This window comes from Hemibagrus wyckioides, linkage group LG25 (genome assembly GCF_019097595.1).
Source record: "Hemibagrus wyckioides isolate EC202008001 linkage group LG25, SWU_Hwy_1.0, whole genome shotgun sequence".
NCBI lineage: Eukaryota > Metazoa > Chordata > Actinopteri > Siluriformes > Bagridae > Hemibagrus > Hemibagrus wyckioides.
In genome coordinates this window covers 5,515,892-5,530,891 of record NC_080734.1, presented here as the reverse complement: position 1 = coordinate 5,530,891, position 15,000 = coordinate 5,515,892, and the positions used below count along the sequence as shown (strand labels likewise).

Sequence of the window (15,000 nt, the reverse complement as noted above, 5' to 3'; positions counted from 1 at the left end):
GAGAGCACGCGTCTAAGCCGAGCAGCTTGCTAGTGAGGCAGGAGACAGACAAGTCAAGGTTAACATTGACAAAATGTCAATATTTGGTCTCGTGTGTCCTCAACACAGTGCTGTTAATGAGGCTGCTGCAGCTCTGGTGCACTTCTGGCTTTCACGTGCGAGTTCTGTTTGAGGTTCACGTCAGCTCACTGCATTCGTTTCTGAATTGTATGATCTTATTCCGTTCATAGTTGGATATTACGTTTAAATATTGAGTAAGATCGCTAGTGTTGCATTGGAAGACAGTGAACGTGGAATTTTACACGGACACACTGGTGTTTTTGTTTGTGAGCAGAATGTGCTAAAAAATAATAAGAAGAAGAAGACGCTTCATTATCTCTTCAGTTTAAAAACAATCAGCAGGGTGTTGCTTTTTAATGAATTAACTCTCACCTTGTGTCAGAGGTGATTTGTACAGAATTTTGACTCCCAGAGCCTGCTGTGAGCCATGAATATTTTTAATCTTATTAACACCTTTATCGTGTTGTATTAATAAATATATAATAAAAGCATGATGATTAAGAGTCCAGCGGAATAGAAATGAAGAAATGACGAGCGAATAAATGGAAAATCATGCCTTCTCTTCCACTTGACGGACCTCCCTGTCCTGCTTGTGTTGGACTGGACAGTGATTGGGTTTCTGTGTGTCACTGCTACAACACAGTGATGTAAACGAGACATAAAGGAGGAATCGCATTCTCACTTTCTCTCTGTCATGAAGTCTGCTCCGTCGTTTTAAAAAGAGCTAAACATAATTAACTCGATAAAAAGGTACTATACAGTATATACTGTAGCTACCGATAGCTAGCATTACATTAAGGGTCAGTCAATGTGTTCAATATACAGAAGGATAAACCAACAAATTAAAAAAAACCCCAGATATATAAACAAATAACCAACCAAAGATAAAGATAGAGAGATAAATATCCAGGTTGGTAAACAAACAAATGAATAAGCACATAAATAAACAAATAAAAATAAAGATAGATAATTAAATATACAGATAGATAAACAAACAAACAAATTAATAGATACGATAAGCAATTAAACAAAAATAAAGATAGATATATAAATATACTGGAGGATAAACAAACAAATAAGCAGATAAATAAACAAATAAATAAACAAAAATAAAGATAGATAGGTAAATATACAGAAGGATAAACAAACAAATAAGCAGATAAATAAACAAATAAATAAACAAAAATAAAGATAGATAGGTAAATATACAGAAGGATAAACAAACAAATAAGCAGATAATTAAACAAATAAATAAACAAAAATAAAGATAGATAGGTAAATATACAGAAGGATAAACAAACAAATAAGCAGATAATTAAACAAATAAATAAACAAAAAATAATTATAGATAGATTAACAAATAAATAAACAAAAATAAAGATACATAGATAAATATACAGAAGGATAAGCATACAAATAAACAGGTAATTAAACAAATAAACAAACAAAAATAATGATAGATAGATAAATATCCAGATGGGTAGGAAAACAAATTAATAAACAGATAGATAAACAAATAAACAAACAATAATAAAGATAGATAGAAAAATATACAGATGGGTAAACACACAAATTAATAAACAGACAGATTAACAAATAAACAAAAAAGTTGATTAATTAAATATACAGATGAATAAACAAACAAACAAATTAATAGATACGATAAGCAATTAAACAAAAATAAAGATAGATATATAAATATACTGGAGGATAAACAAACAAATAAGCAGATAAATAAACAAATAAATAAACAAAAATAAAGATAGATAGGTAAATATACAGAAGGATAAACAAACAAATAAGCAGATAAATAAACAAATAAATAAACAAAAATAAAGATAGATAGGTAAATATACAGAAGGATAAACAAACAAATAAGCAGATAATTAAACAAAAATAAAGATAGATAGGTAAATATACAGAAGGATAAACAAACAAATAAGCAGATAATTAAACAAATAAATAAACAAAAAATAATTATAGATAGATTAACAAATAAATAAACAAAAATAAAGATACATAGATAAATATACAGAAGGATAAGCATACAAATAAACAGGTAATTAAACAAATAAACAAACAAAAATAATGATAGATAGATAAATATCCAGATGGGTAGGAAAACAAATTAATAAACAGATAGATAAACAAATAAATAAACAATAATAAAGATAGATAGAAAAATATACAGATGGGTAAACACACAAATTAATAAACAGACAGATTAACAAATAAACAAAAAAGTTGATTAATTAAATATACAGATGAATAAACAAACAAATAAATAGACAGATAGATAAACAATTAAACAAAAATAAAGTTAGAAAGATAGATACATATATAGATGGATAAACAAACAAATAACCAGATAGATTAACAAATAAATAAACAAAAATAAAAGATAGATAGATAGATAGATAGATAGATAGATAGATAGATAGATAGATAGATAGATAGATAGATAGATAGATAGATAGATAGATAGATAGAAAAATATCCAGATGGATAAACAAACAAATAAATAAACAGATAGATAAACAAATAAACAAAAAGTTTGGTTAATTAAATATGCAGATGGATAAGCAAACAAATAAATAAACAGATAAATAAACAATTAAACAAAAATAAAGATAGATAGAGAAATAGATACATGGATAAACAAACAAATAAATAGATAGGTAAACATATAAACAAACAAAAAAATAAAGATAGATAATTAAATATACAGATGGACAAACGAACAAATACTTAAAGAGATGGATAAACAAATAAACAAACAAAAATAAAGATAGATAGATAGATAAATACTGTATATACATAGATAAACAAAGAAATAGATAGATAAACTATTAAACAAACAAAAATAAAGGCAGGCAGACTAATGGATGGATAAAACAAATAATTATATTTATTATACCAATAGAGTTAGTTAACACTAGTCTTGTGTATGTTATTATTATTATTATTATTATTATTATTATTATTATTATTATTATTATTATGACTGCTACTAATGATAATATCTTTGAGGGTAAACTGAACACAGCTGTATGATTGAACAGTGAAATGAAAGGCGCCGTGTGTGCATGGAGATATTGATTTTATTAAGGATGCGGTTTCTGTTCAATGTCGTTGTTGCCTCAGTAATAAAAACGGGCATCTGTGTGTGTGTGTGTGTGTGTCTGCTTGCGTGTGTGTGTGTGTTTCAGTGCTTTCTGGCTGAAGCTGTAATTGAAGGTCACACGTAGGTTACAAAGGTCGTTTCCACAGAGCCGAGACGCCTACCGCCTCTCCGTTGCCATGGAAACACTCATGCATCAGCGTTCTGACCCATGCAGCGCCAGCGCTCTCAGTCGGAACATGAGGAACCTGTACACACACGAGTTATACAGTACATCTGTGTGAACATGAGTAAAGCTTCACACCGACTCACACACACACACATACCTCTGGGTTGTGAATAGAGAGAAATAGGACAGTGTGTGTGGTCATGTGTGTCCTGATGTGTTGGTGGGGGTGTGTTTATATCTACTCGGGGAACCAGTGTTCCCGATAATACTAGGAATATTCAGTTGTTCCACCCTGAGGAAAACAGCAAGTAACTCTTTTTTACAAGCGGCCAAAAAATGAAAATTGTGCCTATTTTTGTTGTCTCCGTGTTCAGCATTGAATGTCTTTGTCCTGTCGCACTCCACAGTGGTGATTAATGGCTCCTATTGAAGAAGGCATTCGAGGATTTAAGGATTTTTTTTATAACTCTTTATGTTTTTATTTATCCTACTAAGGGCAATATATTCGTTTACAGTTAGTTTTGTCACACAAATGTTTATATCTAACATGAAGCAAACTCACAGGCTTGTAATAAGAAAAAAACAAAACAAAAATAGAGACATGGCAAAATATACGCAATAGTCACAAAAATAGGAACAGGCGACCGTATTGAGAAGGCAAAATTAATTTAAATCGTCAGGTAAAGGTACTAGTTCTCTTTGGGACAGGATTAGGAACGAGTACATCAGAGGGACGGCTCATGTTGGACGTTTTGGGGGACAAGGTTAGGGAGGTCAGATTAAGATGGTTTGGACATGTTCAGAGGAGGGAGAGTGAGTATATTGGTAGGAGAATGTTGGACATGGAGCTGCCAGGCAGGAGGCAAAGAGGAGGGCCAAAGAGGAGGTATATGGATGAGGATATGAAGCTAGTGGGTGCAAGTGTTGAGGATGCAGAAGAGACGATTCGCTGTGGCCACCCCTGAAGGGAAAAGTCGAAAGAAGAAGAAGAGGTAAAAGTATTAGCCAATGCAGGCGAAGGTCAACAAGGTATTCACAGGAATATCAAAAGTAGAAAGGAAAAAAAAACGGGATAAGAGGAAAAAAACCCCAGAAAACTTCAGTAAAAATGTAAACAGCTCAGTAACGCCAAGGACCTGAGGAGATAAGCGTATACTTCGCAATGTAAAATGGCTTAAAAGGGCAAGAAACAAACATACATAATAGGAAATAGGTGAAAATAATGAAAAGTCTTGCAAATGTGAACCTGAGGATGTTGGTGGATCGGCGGCCACCATGTTTGTCAGCCTCGATGAAGCTGAGGCTTTGACGTTAAGACGTGATATCAAACCCATTTCTGCTCTCTGAGAAGCTCTAAAGTGCTTGTTCTCAAGAATCTAAAATGTGTTTATCTTCAACCACTAAAATTCTATGTAAGGTTATCCAACAGAGGGAAAAACACACGTCTAAAACACACTGAAAGCCAACAGACTCCTGACATATATATCAGAATTGCGATGATAGTTTTGTTTATACTGATTAAAAATGTTCCATAAGCCGATTTCCAATGCCAGTCTACTGGTAAAAATAAAAAAAATTAAAGATCAATACTGTGAAAGAGTGAAAATGTTTCTTTTACTGAGGGTTACAGTTGAGTTAGGTGTAGTGTAGCATTAATTCACTTCATTCGCTTTTAATCCACATTAAAGATGATGTCAGGGGAAGTTCCTCACAGGGATAGTAAGATGTTGTGGATGTGAATGGTGCACAAGGTGCGTTGGGAACAATGAAGCAATATTTCAGCATATAAATAGTTTTAATACAGAGCCATAAGATGAATCACTGATTCGTGAATGATTCACCGATTCGTTTGCACATGCATGTGGTTTTGTGTAACATGGCCTTGAGGTACTGAATATAATATTTTGTGTATTCTGTGCATTTTTGAGCTCCTTTAAAGGTAATAAAGCTGTAGAGGGCTAAAATATGATCAGTGCCCAGAGTGTGTGTGTGTGTTCCAACACTTCCCCCACATTTGATTAAACTCTTGTGTATTGATCTCTGTCCTGCAGAAGCCCTGCTGTCCGGATGAGCTGAGCAGGGTGAGTTCATGTCAGTGCTTCAATCTCGAGGGATGAACGCGGGTGAACGCAAGTTCTAGCGTGTTCTCAGCTTGCAAGAGCTCATCTCACAGCGTAAGCGGTCTACATGCCATTAGCATGGGTTTTGTGTGTGCTAAATTAAATTACTGAAAATAATATACAATTAAATTTAATTAAATGTAAAAAAAAATTAATACAAATAAATAAAGAAACCTTGTGAAATGGAGAGAATGGAGTGTGAGAGAGATTATTGAGAGAAAATATAAAAAAGTATAATTTAAATGTAAAATTAAATCATTAAAAAATATATTTAAAAAATAAAACAAAAGATCATTAAAAATGCTTTAAAAAATAATCTTTAACCCTTTAATATACAATGTATTATCACAATATCATGGAATTGCACTAGTATTTTAATCTGGGTGTAATTTCATTTTAAAAATTGCAGAGCACGTGTGCATGCACGTGGACGTGATTAATGAAAGGAAGCAGAATTTTAAGGCAATATCCAGTCTTTACTGAAAATTGTGCGGCTGAGTGGAACATTATCGTTTGCCAAACACCAGGCTTAGCGAGAGGTAACGATGCATCAGGGTGCCATTAATCTCCTAAACCATGAGGGTGGTGCGAGTGAAGCGTAGCTGCTCTGCTGAGACCTCATGGAGCGTGTGCTATAAATAGACTCTCAAATCAATTGAACAGAACCGAGCGAGTCCTTACGTTTATTTATGTGCGCGTTAATGGGAGCCTGTCTTGACTCCAACAGCTCAATAAGCGTTCAGCTCGAGTTAATCGATAAATCACGAGGTATACAGTGTGTATTCTGCTTTGTAAAGTGTGTGTCGTTTACACAGAGGATTAACACCAGGGCTCAGCTTCTCAGCACAGTGGCAGCATGAGGCAGGAGGAAGGATGATGAAGAAGATGAGGGTGCACAAACTTTCTCTCAGTAGGCTTCGTGCTGCATTGACGTGATGAACGGCCTCCATTTTCCACTTACCTTGCAGTCTCATAAGAAATGATATGAATTTTCCACTTAGCTCAGCGACTGCAATGTGTTTCTCGCACTTTCTCTCCTCGATTCCTCTCAGGTTTCCCTTCCAGAAGCTTCTGATTGCTGAGTGTGGACGTGGTGCTGATAGCAGGAACACTCTCAAACATTCGGCTTAAACGTTTCAAACAGCTCACGGCTTCACCGTTGTGCTCGGTGTCGCACAATTTCAGAGATCTATTGCTATTTTAGCATTGAGGAAGCTGAATTTCCCAGAAAGGTTTCCAGTTGAATTCTCAGGTAGGAATCACAGGCATTCGTACAGTAGTCCCGTAAAAACATGTGTGTAAACGATGATGTGATGTTTTCCTATAAGAAAAGTTTTATTTAACATCAATGAAAGGAAGAAAAGAGTCTCAGGTGTCAGTGCTTTGTAACAATCAGCTTAGGAAGAAGTCTCAAGGTAAAGGGTGTGTAAACTTTTGCACTCGGCTGTATTCTTAAACTCCACTCTGTACAATGCTGTATTGTTCAGTATGAGCAGAAATAACAGAAATACCTGAGGAACAAGCGGATTGGGAGGAATATTGAAGGGAAATCATCACTGATGATGCGGATTCATCCAGACTCCGGCTCTTTTTTGTAACTATATTGAGGTAAAAGTACATTTTCAATCAGTGTAAACAAATGATTTTATCTGCACAAGTCTGATCTAAAACGAGTCTGTCCTCTTTTAGACGTGTGTTTTTCCCTCTGTCGGAGAACCTTACACAGAATTTTACTGGTTGAAGATGAAAACTGAGTGGCTTTTTAGATGAACAAGCACTCGGAGCATCTCAGAGAGCAGAAATGGGTTTGAGATCAACATTTACTTTGAAGATACAAACATTTGTGTGGAAAAAAAACCTAACCGTCTTTTTTTTTTTTTTTGGAACTTTCTATTGCCCCTAGGCTAGGGGAAAAACAGAAATACTTATGAAACACTACAAATTCTTAAAGCTCTGAGTGTCTCCTTTTCATATGAGCTTCATATTAATCACCACTGTGGAGTGAGACATGACAAAGACACTCAGTGCTGAACATGGACACAATCAAAACAGGAGCAAGCTCCATTTTTAGTCCTCTGGGGAAAAGAATTAAATACACGCAGATCGATTATACGAAAAGAATGAAATCTGTAAAATGGCTGTACTTGCATGTACATAGTGACAGACTGTGGAGGAGAAGGATGGTGGGGTTTGATGTCCTGTAACTCTTGTACTAGGTGGGGATTGATGAAGGCCACAGGTTTGGAGACACAAGTTTTTTAGACTCTCTGTGTTTCTGATGGCATCAGTACTAATTTCCTGGTTTTACGGTGATGTGGGGCGAACACTAATGCGGTTGTTAAGTTTTGCTATTAATTTGATATGCAAATTCTATTCAAATGCTGGGCTTTTTAGAATCTTGTAACGATTCGGGACATCGAGTCTGTTTCAGTTTCAGGTTTTAAAACGACACAATATGGAACTTAAGTTTACATAAATGATCACTTTATCCACACCTGCGTGTTCTTCCCTTTAAAGATTTTCTGTTCAGCATAAAACCGTTTACACATTACACACACACACACACACACACACACACACACCGACAGGCTGCTGAAGAATTAAAAGTGTTTACAGTAAACACCTGGCTCTGTCCATCACTGAGGACTCGGCGCTGATTAGAGGAACATAGCACTGTGTGCCAGAGTCAGGATTTTCTGCACAGCCCTGAACAAACGGGAAAGTAAACATGCAGAACACCTCACTGCTCCATCCTGGGATTTATTTTATTCACAGACTGAAATCAGAGTCCAATTTACTGCATGAAACCCGCCAGAGCATGAACACTGAACACTCTGCTGCAGACTGACTGCATCTGCTTTACTGCAACTGAAACCCAATCTAAGAGCTTTATCTCACACAATATCTACTGCATCTATCTATCTATCTATCTATCTATCTATCTATCTATCTATCTATCTATCTATCTATCTATCTATCTATCTATCTATCTCTTTCTCTCTCCATCCATCCATCTATCTATCTATCCATCTATCTATCTATCTATCTATCTATCTATCTATCTATCTATCTATCTATCTATCTATCTATCTATCTATCTATCTGCATCTGCTTACTGCAACTGAAACCCAATCTAAGAGCTTTATCTCACACAATATCTACTGCATCTATCTATCTATCTCTTTCTCTCTCTATCTATCTATCTATCTATCTATCTATCTATCTATCTATCTATCTATCTATCTATCTATCTATCTATCTATCTATCTATCTATCTCTTTCTCTCTCCATCCATCCATCTATCTATCTATCTATCTATCTATCTATCTATCTATCTATCTATCTATCTATCTATCTATCTATCTATCTATCTATCTATCTATCTGCATCTGCTTACTGCAACTGAAACCCAATCTAAGAGCTTTATCTCACACAATATCTACTGCATCTATCTATCTATCTCTTTCTCTATCTATCTATCTATCTATCTATCTATCTATCTATCTATCTATCTATCTATCTATCTATCTATCTATCTATCTATCTCTTTCTCTCTCCATCTATCTATCTATCTATCTATCTATCTATCTATCTATCTATCTATCTATCTATCTATCTATCTATCTATCTCTTTCTCTCTCCATCCATCTATCTATCTATCTATCTATCTATCTATCTATCTATCTATCTATCTATCTATCTATCTATCTATCTCTTTCTCTCTCCATCCATCCATCTATCTATCTATCTATCTATCTATCTATCTATCTATCTATCTATCTATCTATCTATCTATCTATCTATCTATCTATCTATCTATCTGCATCTGCTTACTGCAACTGAAACCCAATCTAAGAGCTTTATCTCACACAATATCTACTGCATCTATCTATCTATCTATCTCTTTCTCTATCTATCTCTTTCTCTATCTATCTATCTATCTATCTATCTATCTATCTATCTATCTATCTATCTATCTATCTATCTATCTATCTCTTTCTCTCTCCATCCATCCATCTATCTATCTATCTATCTATCTATCTATCTATCTATCTATCTATCTATCTATCTATCTATCTATCTATCTATCTATCTCTCTTTCTCTCTCCATCCATCCATCTATCTATCTATCTATCTATCTATCTATCTCTTTCTCTCTCCATCCATCCATCCATCTATCTATCTATCTATCTATCTATCTATCTATCTATCTATCTATCTATCTATCTATCTATCTATCTATCTATCTATCTATCTGCATCTGCTTACTGCAACTGAAACCCAATCTAAGAGCTTTATCTCACACAATGTCTATCTATCTATCTATCTATCTATCTATCTATCTATCTATCTATCTATCTATCTATCTATCTATCTATCTATCTGCATCTGCTTACTGCAACTGAAACCCAATCTAAGAGCTTTATCTCACACAATGTCTATCTATCTATCTATCTATCTATCTATCCATCCATCTATCTATCTATCTATCTATCTATCTATCTATCTATCTATCTATCTATCTATCTATCTATCTATCTATCTATCTATCTATCTATCTATCTATTTATTCATTTGTCTATTTTTATTAGTCTGTCTATCTTTATATCTGTCTTTATCTGTATTTGTATTTCTTGATCAATCTCTCTATCTGTTTGCTTGCTTGATTGTTTGTTTGTTTGTTTGTTTATTGTTACTCACAGATTAGAATGCAGTTCATTTATTTCAGTGGTTGTTGTTTAAGTTCTGTTTCGGATCACTTTACAAGTACCCAGAATCTTTGCTGTGGAAAAAAAAGGGAAAGTGATGCAAAAAAAAAAATTCCAAATCATTTTAGTTGTAAACCGTGTGAACGCACTGAATTACTGCAGAGACGCGGATTACAGGGCAGTCCTGGCGTGACGATAAATTCTGATATCTTTAAAACACGTATTAAACTGAAATATTAATTAATATAGGAAAATACTTTTAATATTATAAAAGATAAACAAAGGTATGATTTAGCACTGGTTTGGTTCGGTATAAAGACGTTTCGGGGATAAAATGTGTGACAGTGTAAATGAGTAAAGTGATGCATGTTTGTCTGTGTGAGTCGAGGCTTTAACTCCATTCAGATAAACCTGTCCTGAAAATCACAGCAAGTCTGTGAGAGTCTTTTCTAAAGCCGAAAGAGTCGGCATTACTGAGCTGAGCTGCTGGCTGTTAAATAATCAAATCTGGCTTCGATTAAATAATCTCCTGTTAGCGTGTAATGAATTAAGGCTCCAGTGGGTAAAAAAAACCCCCAGAAGTCCGAGAGCAGTGAAAATCATTCTCTTCACTGAGGTCCCCAAAGCAGCTGCCAGCACTTTCTAAACCCACGGCTCCTATGGGCCTCGGCTCGTGTTCTGTACCGGTTCAGCAGAGAAGAGGAAAAAACCCGACAGCAGAAGAAATGTTCAGAGAAAAGCATACCCACACACACACACACACACACCAATCTGTATGAGGAAAATCAAGGATCGATACATAAATTAACTGATTTTAAAAAATGCTATAAGGACGACTTTACAGAATGTCCACAAATTACTGGATTTTTTAAAACCATTTAAGATATTTTTTAACTATTTATGTACTTAATATATGCAAGGTAGAATAGCGCAGTGGAAATGTGGTCGCTGGGTTTGATTCTCATCTCAGGCGTGAGTTTGATATTTGATTATGTAAGATAAGATAAGATAAGATAAGATAAGATAAGATAAGATAAGATAAGATAAGATAAGATAAGATAAGATAAGATAAGATAAGATAAGATAAGATCATGTGGAACCGATGTACGCATGTGAACATTTCAACATACTTTTTATAATCCTGTGATCTGTAGCCAGAATTCATGTCCATATGTTGCATATAAACATCGGCACAGATTTAAACATCTTCCTTAATTTGAACAAACATATTCACTATATTGCCAAAAGTTTTGGGACACCCCTCTAAATCATTGAATTCAGGTGTTGTTTTTCAGGGGTTGGACTCGGCCCCTTAGTTCCAGTGAAAGGAACTCTTAATGCTTCAGCTTCATACCAAGACATTTTGGACAATTTCCAACTTTGTGGGAACAGTTTGGAGATGACCCCTTCCTGTTCCAACATGACTGCACACCAGTGACCAAAGCAAGGTCCATAAAGACATGGATGAGCGAGTTTGGTGTGGAGGAACTTCACAGAGTCCAGACCTCAACCTGACAGAACGCCTTTGGGATGAATTAGAGCGGAGACTGTGAGCCAGACCAAAACTGGGACGTCTGCCTTTACATGTACATGAATGTAATATGGAGTTGTCTTGCCCTTTGCAGCTATAACAGCTTCAACTCTTCTGGGAAGGCTTTCCACAAGGTTTAGGAGTGTGTTTATGAGAATTTTTGACCATTCCTCTCGAAGCGCATTTGTGAGGTCAAGCACTGATGTTGGACGAGAAGGTCTGCGTCACAGTCTCCGCTCTAATTCATCCCAAAGGTGTTCTATCAGGTTGAGGTCAGGACTCTGTGAAGTTCCTCCACACCAAACTCACTCATCCATGTCTTTATGGACCTTGCTTTGGTCACTGGTGTGCAGTCATGTTGGAACAGGAAGGGGTCATCCCCAAACTGTTCCCACAAAGTTGGGAGCATGAAATTGTCCAAAATGTCTTGGTATGAAGCTGAAGCATTAAGAGTTCCTTTCACTTGAACTAAGGGGCCGAGTCCAACACCTGAATTCAATGATTTGGAGGGGTGTCCCAAAACTTTTGGCAATATAGTGTAGTTCAGACCATTCCTGAGTCAGGTTCCTCTCAAGGTTTCTTCCTCATATCATCTCAGGGAGTTTTTCTTCACCACCGTCACCACAGGTTTGCTCATTAGGGATAAATGTTAGGGATAAATCAAATTTAAATCGTCACTTTAAACTTTTATTCTATGTTTCTATACTTCCCTGAAGCTGCAATTTGTTTTTAAAGAATTACCACAGATTTTGCACAGATTTGGGTTAAGACACATCATGTGACACAGCTTTCATAGAAAGTCATTACATACAGTACATGTCGTCGCTGAGAGGAGTTTAAGAGAAAAATCATGCGCTTGCAATGTCACCAATCCAGGTACAAAAAAAAAGCGCAAGAAACAAAAGTTGCATGCAAATGATCATTTTTGGTGGCAACACACAAAAAAATTCCTCCTGGAACTCAGGGACTGATTGTTTAGAACACAAAGCATGCTGAGCAAAGCCTAGCTCTGACAAGTACAGGAGCTTAATCAGTGTAAAGTGTCTGGGTATTGATTCTGTCTCCTGTGCTGAGCAGTGTACATATACACCAAGAACCATGTACGTGAAGCTGGGTATAAACACGACACTGAAGAATATGAGCAAGTTGGTGTAATATTTCACAACTTTCATGTCATCATTCAGTCTGTTTTTAGCTCGTCTGTTTTAGCTGTTTATCTTCTTTCTGGAAATTAGTGTTTAATATGAGAAGCTTGGAAACGTTTAGAATGAGAAGACAAATGGTTTATTGTAACCTTGTTAAAAGAAATACTGTATACGTCTGACTATGTTAAGGATTTGTTCACTTGACAGTAAAATTTAGGGCAGATTTTACAGCAAGTTGAGTCGTGTGACGTCATCGCAGCTCGTTTAAGCCAAATTTCCATTCACAAAGAGGGGAACATGAGTACAGCTCTCATAGGACGTCACTGAATACGCGTCTTCACCGATAGAGAATCCTGTGCTTGCAATTTCAAGTCCACAAAAAAACTTTATTTTGAAATGTTTGCTCATATGTCCCTGTCAAATCAGCTTCACACAGCAGCTCTAAAACGTCCACAGGAGATGATGTGCTCATGGTCATGCTTCATTTCGGACAGCAATGAAAAGCCAACCGTCCAGGAACACCACGCAGTTAGGAATAACAGCAGGCTATAAAAATGCGGTGTAAACAACGCGGTTCTAAAAGAAAGAGTTTCATGATTTGTAATATGCGGATAATTACACCTGACCGGTTTATAAGTCCCTGTGTAAGTCGTTTCTATAGAAACAGATGTTGATTAATACAAACCTCTGATTTGCAGATGCACTTTGGTCAGAGCTGCTGTTATAGAAGATGAATCTTCCTGACCAATCAGAATCGAGGAATCAAATCATGCCATCCACAGTCACATCTGGATTGTTCAAAATGGAGCTAAATGTACATCTGGATGTCTGTAAAGCTGTATATAAAAACAATTAAGAAAAATAAAAGCGCTTCACCAATCAGCTGAAGATTTTGGAAACATCGGCTGCTCACGAGGAGCGTTCACACACGAGTAATAAATCAGTTCGATCTCATTTCAGGTCGATTTAAACCGGTTTTCAGGTCATGAAAATGTTCTTTCACAGCAATGGCATCTTAGTAAGGGAACATATTGTGAACACATCACAATAAACTAAAGGTGAGTTTTCTAGGCATATATTTTGCTCATGAGGAGTGTTCACACACGGTGCAATATGAGGAATAAACCGGTTTGTTTCCATTTCAGTTAGATTTAGTCACATTTTCAGGTCAGGAAAATGTTCTTTCCCTGTAGAAAACGACAGCTTAGCAAAAGAAGATATCTATTAGATTAGAATAAACTAAAGATACAGTTGTCAAGCTTATTTTTAGACATGTATTTTGCACATGAGAAGGCAGCGAGGAGTGTTCACACACGAGGAATAAACCGGTTTGTTCCCATTTCACGGAGATTCAATCAAAAAGGTTTTCAGGTCATTTACACTACAAAAAAATATAAGTATAATGAAAACAAATGTATAGCTGTATCATCTATATTTCCTATTATAAGATCATAATAAACCAAATATAAGATTATTAAGCTTCAGATGCATTTTTTCATGTTTAATCATCTCAGATTCGGTCTCTCATATTCTTCCGAACGGAAAGACTACATTATTTTGTTATTTTTTTTGCAGCGTTTCATGCCTCTTTTGTTTTTCCTCTAATAACCCAGAAGCGCAGCTTTGTTTAAGGTTCTCAGTAACATTTATTAAGCATTCACACTGGACACTATTACATCAATGCCTCTTATATGATGAGCCATGACTAATAAATACACTGCTCACTTTAAGACTTCCAACAAATGGCAAGATGAGACTCTGAGGTTAGCATTACGGTGTAAAACTCTGTGCAGTGTCTCTCCACATAGCATAGCGGATCCAGGTTCGTGGATTTGTCGCTTAGGTTTGCGGATTAGGAGTGTGTGACATGGCAACGCCGTAAAGTGATGGTGATGAGGATCGTGATAGCGGTAGGATGGATACAGAGTGCTGTGGACATCACGAGGGCTTTTAAAACACTCTGACTCTAGTGTTAATGCAGGAACAAGGCGATAGATGGTGGTATGTTTGGTTTTTTTTAAATATTCATTTCAAGGCAATGGCGCTGGATTTTTATTTTTTTTGGATAGTGTTTCATAGTTTTTTGGGTCTTTTTTTTGCCACATCACCCACACCTAATAAGCTTGTACTTAACTTACTAAAGGA

General features: G+C 35.7%; 1 protein-coding gene across 1 annotated transcript in view; it reads right to left on the bottom strand.

The window, feature by feature from the left end:
• Positions 1–13,937: 13,937 nt before the first annotated feature.
• The window catches only part of nus1 (NUS1 dehydrodolichyl diphosphate synthase subunit), a 10,489-nt gene continuing 9,426 nt past the window's right edge, over positions 13,938–15,000 (bottom strand). Inside the window, exon 5 of the mRNA XM_058379529.1 lies at positions 13,938–15,000. This exon is cut by the window's right edge and continues 869 nt beyond it. The gene's annotated coding sequence lies outside the window, so the exon portion shown is untranslated.